Raw genomic sequence first — 10386 nt, forward strand, 5'->3', positions numbered from 1 at the left:
TGTAATGTAGGAAACATGGCAGTCAATCTGTACACAGCAAGATCCCAGACTGCAATGTGATAATGATCAGATAATCTGTTTTAGTGATGTTGGTTGAGGGATAAATATTGGCCCCAGGAAACTGAGGAGAACTCTCCTACTTTCCTTGGAATAGTGCCATGGGATCTTTTACATCCATCTGAGAGGGCAGCTAGGGGCCTCGGTTTAACATTGCATCTGAAAGATGGCATCTCTGACAGTGCAGCACTCCCTCAGTGCTGATACTGGAGCGTCGGCCTGGATTATGGGCTCAAGTCTCTGGAGTGGGGGCTCGAACACACAACCCCATGACTCAGAGGTGAGAGTGCTTCCACTGAGCCGGGGCTCACATGTTTGCACACATGAAGAATGGATATTTTGGGGAGCGACAGAGGGGAGGAGATTCTGGCATCTGTGGAATTGTAGTTACTGCCCTTAGGAGATGAGAAACTGGGAGTAAATTCAGGTGGGATATCGGATTTCTCTTCCTGTTTTATTGTTTCCAGCTTGCATCGATCTGATCGATGAGTCTGGGAACCTGATGAATCTCAGTGAGCAGCAAAACTCCCTGGAACATGCCAGCAACATCCTGAAGGAGCGTCAGAGATATATTCTCATCAAAGTGACCAGTGAGTGAAATCAGAGCCTGCTCAATGATTAATCAACCCAGATAGAGAGTAGAGACTGTGGGTTATCACAACACAAAATCACCCATCAATACTAGGACACAGACTGCAGAGCAATGGGGCAAACACCAGACACGCTGGCTCAGTAATCAGTACTAACTTGTGACCGAAGCTGACCCACTGTCCCGGAGCGCGAGACGACAGCGTCTGACCCACTGTCCCGGAGCGCGAGACGACAGCGTCTGACCCACTGTCCCGGAGCGCGAGACGACAGCGTCTGACCCACTGTCCCGGAGCGCGAGACGACAGAGTCTGACCCGCTGTCCCGGAGCGCGAAGCGACAGCGTCTGACCCACTGTCCCGGAGCGCGAGACGACAGAGTCTGACCCACTGTCCCGGAGCGCGAGACGACAGCGTCTGACCCACTGTCCCGGAGCGCGAGACGACAGAGTCTGACCCGCTGTCCCGGAGCGCGAGACGACAGAGTCTGACCCACTGTCCCGGAGCGCGAGACGACAGCGTCTGACCCACTGTCCCGGAGCGCGAGACGACAGCGTCTGACCCACTGTCCCGGAGCGCGAGACGACAGAGTCTGACCCACTGTCCCGGAGCGCGAGACGACAGAGTCTGACCCGCTGTCCCGGAGCGCGAAGCGACAGCGTCTGACCCACTGTCCCGGAGCGCGAGACGACAGAGTCTGACCCGCTGTCCCGGAGCGCGAAGCGACAGCGTCTGACCCACTGTCCCGGAGCGCGAGACGACAGAGTCTGACCCGCTGTCCCGGAGCGCGAGACGACAGAGTCTGACCCGCTGTCCCAGAGCGCGAGACGACAGAGTCTGACCCGCTGTCCCAGAGCGCGAAGCGACAGCGTCTGACCCACTGTCCCGGAGCGCGAAGCGACAGCGTCTGACCCAGAGCGTGCACGTCAGATGCACATGTCAAATACAGACATCAGATACATGTGTTAGATAGACCCGCCAGATACACAGGTCATACACGCACATCAAATACACACGTCAGATAGACACGTCAGATGCACAGAAACATTAATAAATTTATGTAAGGAATCTTACAACACCAGGTTATAGTCCAACAGTTTTATTTGAAAATCACAAGCTTTCGGAGACTTGCTCCTTCGTCAGGTGAGTGGAGGAAGGAGGAAGCCTCCGAAAGCTTGTGATTTTCAAATAAAACAGTTGGACTATAACCTGGTGTTGTAAGATTCCTTACATTTGTCCACCCCAGTCCATCACCGGCATCTCCACATCATAAAAAAATTTAGGCACAGAAGGAGGCCATTTGGCCCATCATGTCCATGCTGGCCGAAGAAGAGCTATCCAGCTTAATCCCACTTTCCAGCACTTGGTCCGTAGCCCTGTAGGTTACAGCACTTCAGGTGCACATCCAAGTACTTTTTAAATGAGTTGAGGGTTTCTGCCTCTACCACCCTTTCAGGCAGTGAGTTCCAGACCCCCACCACCCTCTGAAGTGCGTACCTGACGTGAGTATCTCACGGGCCTATCTGATGTGTATCTGATGGGTCGATTTGACATGTGTATCTAACGTGTGTACCTGACCTGTGTATATGATGTCTGTATCTGACATGTGTATTTGATGGGTCTATCTGATGTGCACACTTGACGTATCTGATGTGTATTTGGCATGTGTATCTGATGGGTCTATTTAACATGTGCATCTGATGGGTGTAATCTACGTGTATATTTGATGTGTGTATCTGACATGTGTCTATGAAGTGTATATTTGACGTGTGTATTTGATGTGTGTATCTGATGGTTCTATCTGACATGTGTAGCAAGGCTTTTGACCAGGTCCCACAGGACAGACTGGTCAAAAAGGCACAAGCCCATGGGATCCAAGGGAATGTGGCAAATTGGATCCAAAATTGGCTCGGTGGCAGGAAGCAAAGGGTAATGGTCGACGGGTGTTTTTGTGACTGGAAGGCTGTTTCCAGTGGGATTCCGCAGGGCTCAGTACTAGGTCCCTTGCTTTTTGTGATATATATTAATGATTTGGACTTGAATGTGGGGGGCTTGATTAAGAAATTTGCAGATGATACAAAAATTGACCGTGTGGTTGAGAGTGAGGAGGAAAGCTGTAGACTGCAGGAAGATATCAATGGACTTGATGGTTTGACTTATAGGGAGAGGTTAGATAGACTGGGACATTTTTCAGAGTAGGAGGTTAAGGGGTGATCTTATAAAAGTCTTTAAAATAATGAGGGGCATAGATAAGGTAGATAGTCAAAATCTTTTCCCAAAGGTAGGGGAGTCTATAACGAGGGGGCACAGATTTAAGGTGAGAGGGGAGAGATACAAAAGGGTCCAGAGGGACAATTTTTTCACTCAAAGGGTGGTGAGTGTCTGGAACGAGCTGCCAGAGGCAGTAGTAGAGGCGGGTACAATTTTGTCTTTTAAAAAGCATTTGGACAGTTACATGGGTAAGATGGGTATAGAGGGATATGGGCCAAGTGCAGGCAATTGGGACTAGCTTAGTGGTATAAACTGGGCGACATGGACATGTTGGGCCGAAGGGCCTGTTTCCATGTTGTAAACTTCTATGATTCTATGACTGGTCAGGTGGGCAGAAAAGTGGCAAATGGAATTCAATCCAGAGAACGGACGGACCACCCGGCATCGGACACGACAACGGCAAAACACCAAGCCCAGTCGACCCTGCAAGGTCCTCCTTACTAACATCTGGGGACTTGTGCCAAAATTGGGAGAGCTGTCCCACAGACTAGTCAAGCAACAGACTGACATAGCCATACTTACAGAATCATATCTTTCAGCCAACGTCCCAGACTCTTCCATCACCATCCCTGGGTATGTCCTGTCCCACCGGCAGGACAGACACACCAGAGGTGGCGGTACAGTGATATACAGTCAGGAGGGAGTGGCCCTGGGAGTCCTCAACATTGACTCTGGACCCCATGAAATCTCATGGCATCAGGTCAAACATGGGCAAGGAAACCTCCTGCTGATTACCACCTACCGCCCTCCCTCAGCTGATGAATCAGTCCTCCTCCATGTTGAGCACCACTTGGAGGAAGCACTGAGGGTAGCAAGGGCACAAAATGTACTCTGGGTGGGGGACTTCAATGTCCATCACCAAGAGTGGCTCGGTAGCACCACTACTGACCGAGCTGGCCGAGTCCTGAAGGACATAGCTGCCAGACTGGGCCTGCGGCAGGTGGTGAGCGAACCAACATGAGGGAAAAACTTACTTGACCTCGTCCTCACCAATCTACCTGTCGCAGATGCATCTGTCCATGACAGTATTGGTAGGAGTGACCACCGCACAGTCCTCGTGGAGATGAAGTCCCGTCTTCGCACTGAGGACACCATCCAACGTGTTGTGTGGCACTACCACCGTGCTAAATGGGATAGATTCAGAATGGATCTAGCAGCTCAAAACTGGGCATCCATGAGGCGCTGTGGGCCATCAGCAGCAGCAGAATTGTATTCCAGCACAATCTGTAACCTCATGGCCCGGCATATTCCTCACTCTACCATTACCAACAAGCCAGGGGATCAACCCTGGTTCAATGAGAAGTGTCGAAGAGCATGCCAGGAGCAGCACCAGGCGTACCTAAAAATGAGGTACCAACCTGGTGAAGCTACAACTCAGGACTACATGCATGCTAAACAGCGGAAGCAACATGCTATAGACAGAGCTAAGCGATTCCACAACCAACGGATCAGATCAAAGCTCTGCAGTCCTGCCACATCCAGTCGTGAATGGTGGTGGACAATTAAACAACTAACGGGAGGAGGAGGCTCTGCAAACATCCCCATTCTCAATGATGGCGGAGTCCAGCACGTGAGTGCAAAAGACAAGGCTGAAGCGTTTGCAACCATCTTCAGCCAGAAGTGCCGAGTGGATGATCCATCTCAGCCTCCTCCCGATATCCCCACCATCACGGAAGCCAGTCTTCGGCCAATTCGATTCACTCCACGTGATATCAAGAAACGGCTGAGTGCACTGGATACAGCAAAGGCTATGGGCCCCGACAACATCCCAGCTGTAGTGCTGAAGACTTGTGCTCCAGAACTAGCTGCGCCTCTAGCCAAGCTGTTCCAGTACAGCTACAACACTGGCATCTACCCGACAATGTGGAAAATTGCCCAGGTATGTCCTGTCCACAAAAAGCAGGACAAATCCAATCCGGCCAATTACCGCCCCATCAGTCTACTCTCAATCATCAGCAAAGTGATGGAAGGTGTCGTCGACAGTGCTATCAAGTGGCACTTACTCACCAATAACCTGCTCACCGATGCTCAGTTTGGGTTCCGCCAGGACCACTCGGCTCCAGACCTCATTACAGCCTTGGTCCAAACATGAACAAAAGAGCTGAATTCCAGAGGTGAGGTGAGAGTGACTGCCCTTGACATCAAGGCAGCATTTGACCAAGTGTGGCACCAAGGAGCCCTAGTAAAATTGAAGTCAATGGGAATCAGGGGGAAAACTCTCCAGTGGCTGGAGTCATACCTAGCACAAAGGAAGATGGTAGTGGTTGTTGGAGGCCAATCATCTCAGCCCCAGGGCATTGCTGCAGGAGTTCCTCAGGGCAGTGTCCTAGGCCCAACCATCTTCAGCTGCTTCATCAATGACCTTCCCTCCATCATAAGGTCAGAAATGGGGATGTTCACTGATGACTGCACAGTGTTCAGTTCCATTCGCAACCCCTCAGATAATGAAGCAGTCCGTGCCCGCATGCAGCAAGACCTGGACAACATCCAGGCTTGGGCTCATAAGTGGCAAGTAACATTCGCGCAGTCCTCGTGAGAGGGTGGTTGTCGAGGGTTGTTTTTCAAACAGGAGGCCTGTGACCAGCGGTGTGCCTCAGGGATCGGTGCTGGGTCCGCTGTTATTTGTTATTTATATTAATGATTTGGATGAGAATTTAGGAGGCATGGTTAGTAAGTTTGCAGATGACACCAAGATTGGTGGCATTGTGGACAGTGAAGAAGGTTATCTAGGATTGCAACGGGATCTTGATCAATTGGGCCAGTGGGCCGATGAATGGCAGATGGAGTTTAATTTAGATAAATGTGAGGTGATGCATTTTGGTAGATCGAATCGGGCCAGGACCTACTCCGTTAATGGTAGGGCGTTGGGGAGAGTTATAGAACAAAGAGATCTGGGAGTACAGATTCATAGCTCCTTGAAAGTGGAGTCACAGGTGGATAGGGTGGTGAAGAAGGCATTCGGCATGCTTGGTTTCATTGGTCAGAACATTGAATGCAGGAGTTGGATGTCTTGTTGAAGTTGTACAGGGCATTGGTGAGGCCACACTTGGAATACTGTGTACAGTTCTGGTCACCCTATTATAGAAAGGATGATATTAAACTAGAAAGAGTGCAGAAAAGATTTACTAGGATGCTACCGGGACTTGATGGTTTGACTTTTTCGGGAGAGGTTGGACAGACTGGGACTTTTTTCCCTGGAAAGTAGGAGGTTAAGGGGTGATCTTATAGAAGTCTATAAAATAATGAGGGGCATAGATAAGGTCGATAGTCAAAATCTTTTCCCAAAGGTAGGGGAGTCTATAACGAGGGGGCATAGATTTAAGGTGAGAGGGGAGAGATACAAAAGGATCCAGAGGGGCAATTTTTTCACTCAAAGGGTGGTGAGTGTCTGGAACGAGCTGCCAGAGGCAGTAGTAGAGGCGGGTACAATTTTGTCTTTTAAAAAGCATTTGGACAGTTACATGGGTAAGATGGGTATGGAGGGATATGGGCCAAGTGCAGGCAATTGGGACTAGCTTAGTGGTATAAACTGGGCGACATGGACATGTTGGGCCGAAGGGCCTGTTTCCATGTTGTAACTTCTATGATTCTATGATTCTAGAAGTGCCAGGCAATGACCATCTCCAACAAGAGAGAGTCTAACCACCTCCCCTTGACATTCAACGGCATTACCATCGCCGAATCCCCCACCATCAACATCCTGGGGGTCACCATTGACCAGAAACTGAACTGGACCAGCCACATAAATACTGTGGCTACGAGAGCAGGTCAGAGGCTGGGTATTCTGCGGCGAGTGACTCACCTCCTGACTCCCCAAAGCCTTTCCACCATCTACAAGGCACAAGTCAGGAGTGTGATGGAATACTCTCCACTTGCCTGGATGAGTGCAGCTCCAACAACACTCAAGAAGCTCGACACCATCCAAGATAAAGCAGCCTGCTTGATTGGCACCCCATCCACCACCCTAAACATTCACTCCCTTCACCACCGGCGCACTGTGGCTGCAGTGTGTACCATCCACAGGATGCACTGCAGCAACTCGCCAAGGATTCTTCGACAGCACCTCCCAAACCCGCGACCTCTACCACCTAGAAGGACAAGAGCAGCAGGCGCATGGGAACAACACCACCTGCACATTCCCCTCCAAGTCACACACCATCCCGACTTGGAAATATATCGCCGTTCCTTCATTGTCGCTGGATCAAAATCCTGGAACTCCCTTCCTAACAGCACAGTGGGAGAACCTTCACCACACGGACTGCAGCGGTTCAAGAAGGCGGCTCACCACCACCTTCTCGAGGGCAATTAGGGATGGGCAATAAATGCCGGCCTCGCCAGCGACGCCCACATCCTGTGAACGAATAAAAAAAAGTGTGAGGTAATGCATTTGGGGAGGGCAAACAAGGCACGGGAGTGCACAATAAATGGGAGGATACTGAGAGGTGTAGAGGAACAGAGGGACCTTGGAGTGCATGTCCACAGATCCCTGAAGGTAGCAGGACAGGTAGATAAGGTAATTAAGAAGGCATATAGGACATTTTCCTTTATTAACCAAGGCACAGAATATAAGAGCAGGGAGGTTATGCTAGAACTGCATAAAACACTAGATAGGCCACAACTTGAATACTGCGTACAGTTCTGGTCACCAGATTACAGGAAAGATGTGATTGCACTAGAGAGGGTACAGGGTACGAGGATGTTGCCAGGACTGGAGAATTTTAGCTATGAGGAAAGATTGGATAGGCTGGGATTGTTTTCCTTGGAACAGAGGAGGCTGAGGGGAGATTTAATTGAGGTGTATAAAATTATGAGGGGCCTGGATAGAGTGGATAGGAAGGACCTATTTCCCTTAGCAGAGGGGTCAGTGACCAGGGAGCATAGATTTAAAGTAATTGGTAGAAGGATTAGAGGGGAGCTGAGGAGAAATGTTTTCACCCAGAGGGTGGTGGGGTCTGGAACTCACTGCCTGAAAGGGTGGTAGAGGCAGAAACCCTCAACTCATTTAAAAAGTACTTGGATGTGCACTTGAAGTGCTGTAACCTACAGGGCTACGGACCAAGCGCTGGAAAGTGGGATTAGGCTGCATAGCTCTTTTTCGATCGGCAGGCAGATGGGCCAAATGGTCTCCTTCTGCGCTGTAAATATTTCTATGTTTCTGTGTATCTGACATGTATTTGATGTTTGTATTCGACGGGTGTTTCTGACATGTGCATCTGACGTATTCGAGGCTATCTGATGTGTGTATCTGACGTTTTTATCTGACGTGTGTACTGGTAAGTGTATCTGACGTGTGTTGTGATGGGTGTCTGATGGGTCTGTTTGACGTGCGTATCTGACGTATGTATTTGGATCCAGCTGATGTGTATATCTGACGTGTGTATCTGATATGTGTATTTGGGTCTATTTTGACATGTGTATTTGACATATGTAACCTTCACATGTATTTGGTGTGCGTATCTGATGGGCCTAACTGACGTGTATCTGATGGGTCCCTTTGACGTGTATATGAAATGTGTATTTGACGGATACATTTGTTGTGTACATTTTAGAAGATGATGATTCCGAGCTCATCAAATATGAATCCATGTTGAGGAATCTTGAACGTTCTCATCCTGTGCTGGCAGGTGAGGGAGGAGATACCAGAGGGAGGGGTTTCAATGGGAGAGCGTGTTCCAGAGGGAGGGGCTTCGATGGGAGAGCGTGTACCAGAAGGAGGGGCTTCGATGGGAGAGCGTGTTCCAGAGGGAGGGGCTTCGATGGGAGAGCGTGTACCAGAGGGAGGGGCTTCGATGGGAGCGTTTGTGTTCCAGAGGGAGGGGCTTCAATGGGAGAGCGTGTACCAGAGGGAGGGGCTTCGATGGGAGAGCGTGTACCAGAGGGAGGGGCTTCGATGGGAGAGCATGTACCAGGGGGAGGGGCTTCGATGGGAGAGCATGTACCAGAAGGAGGGGCTTCGATGGGAGAGCGTGTTCCAGAGGGAGGGGCTTCGATGGGAGAGCGTGTACCAGGAGGGGCTTCGATGGGAGAGCGTGTTCCAGAGGGAGGGGCTTCGATGGGAGAGCGTGTACCAGGAGGGGCTTCGATGGGAGAGCGTGTTCCAGAAGGAGGGGCTTCGATGGGAGAGCGTGTACCAGAGGGAGGGGCTTCGATGGGAGAGTGTGTTCCAGAGGGAGGGGCTTCGATGGGAGCGTTTGTGTTCCAGAGGGAGGGGCTTCAATGGGAGAGCGTGTACCAGAGGGAGGGGCTTCGATGGGAGAGCATGTACCAGAGGGAGGGGCTTCGATGGGAGAGCATGTACCAGGGGGAGGGGCTTCGATGGGAGAGCATGTACCAGAGGGAGGGGCTTCGATGAGAGCGTTTGTGTTCCAGAGGGAGGGGCTTCGATGGGAGAGCGTGTACCAGAGGGGCTTCGATGGGAGAGCGTGTACCAGAGGGAGGGGCTTCGATGGGAGAGCATGTTCCAGAGGGAGGGGCTTCGATGGGAGAGCATGTTCCAGAGGGAGGGGCTTTGATGGGAGAGCATGTTCCAGAGGGAGGGGCTTCGATGGGAGCGTTTGTGTTCCAGAGGGAGGGGCTTCGATGGGAGTGTTTGTGTTCCAGAGGGGCTTCGATGGGAGTGTTTGTGTTCCAGAGGGAGGGATTGGGGGGTTTCTCCTGGTCCTTGCCTTCCTGCACTAACCCTGGTGTATCCTCTGTTTGTGTCGTCAGACCAGCTGCGGAGGTTGTCCAATCCCAAGACCAAAGACAAGGACAGGAAGGAGTCCACACTGAGGAAACTCCGAGTCACTAAGGAAATGGTTCTCACTCCACCATCCAAAAACAGATCAGCCTTCGGGACTAGAAGGAACCCTAGTGTCGAACAGAAAGCTTTCTGACTTCATAATGGAAACTGTTAGAGAATAAAACCCGCAATGCAGGGGCACGAGCAGCTTGTGTTTATAACACTGGAGATAAGGTACATACTACACACAGGGGGGGAGGGTGGAAACCTGGGGGAGTTTGGTGAGTGGGGATTCACTGGTTAGTATTGGGTGAATAGTACAGAAAGTGTGTTATCAAACTGAAGTTTAACCTAGTTTTCTTAGTTTAAAAAGGTCCCTGGTGATCTGGCGGTTAAGGCTCCCGCTTTCACTGCCTAAGCCTAGGTTTGATTCCCTGTCAGAGAATTAACTTTCAAAACCATTGTGAACTTATTTTGCTATGGCCACACTACTCTGATCACACCCGATCATGTCTGATAACAGAAGCTAAGCAAAGTCAGGTCTGGTTAGTACTTGGGTGGGAGACTGCCTGGCAATACCAGGGTAAGGAGAACCAAGGGGAGGTAGAGAAGTAGGTCCCACAGACACTGGTCCTGTCCAACAGGTACAATGTACTTGCTACCTGTGAGGATAAGGAGGAAGGCTAGCCACAATGCTAACCCAGGCACCACGGAGCAGAGGGCTGTTCAAAGGGGGAGGAGCAGAATAGA

The 10386-nt window shown here is 50.6% G+C and overlaps 1 protein-coding gene across 5 annotated transcripts in view; it reads left to right on the forward strand.

Annotated features, from left to right (window-relative positions):
- Positions 1–9873, forward strand: part of si:ch211-225b11.4 (tRNA (32-2'-O)-methyltransferase regulator THADA) — a 186260-nt gene extending 176387 nt beyond the window's left edge. For 2 of the 5 annotated variants that reach the window (XR_010967159.1, XR_010967160.1), the window contains one exon: positions 9624–9873. The gene's annotated coding sequence lies outside the window, so the exon portion shown is untranslated. Of the gene's footprint in view, positions 1–524; positions 646–8464; positions 8540–9623 lie in introns of those variants that run through there. The other 3 variants (XR_010967156.1, XR_010967157.1, XR_010967158.1) reach the window with 2 other exon arrangements.
- Positions 9874–10386: the final 513 nt, after the last annotated feature.

This window comes from Heptranchias perlo, chromosome 25 (assembly GCF_035084215.1).
Source record: "Heptranchias perlo isolate sHepPer1 chromosome 25, sHepPer1.hap1, whole genome shotgun sequence".
Classification (NCBI taxonomy): domain Eukaryota; kingdom Metazoa; phylum Chordata; class Chondrichthyes; order Hexanchiformes; family Hexanchidae; genus Heptranchias; species Heptranchias perlo.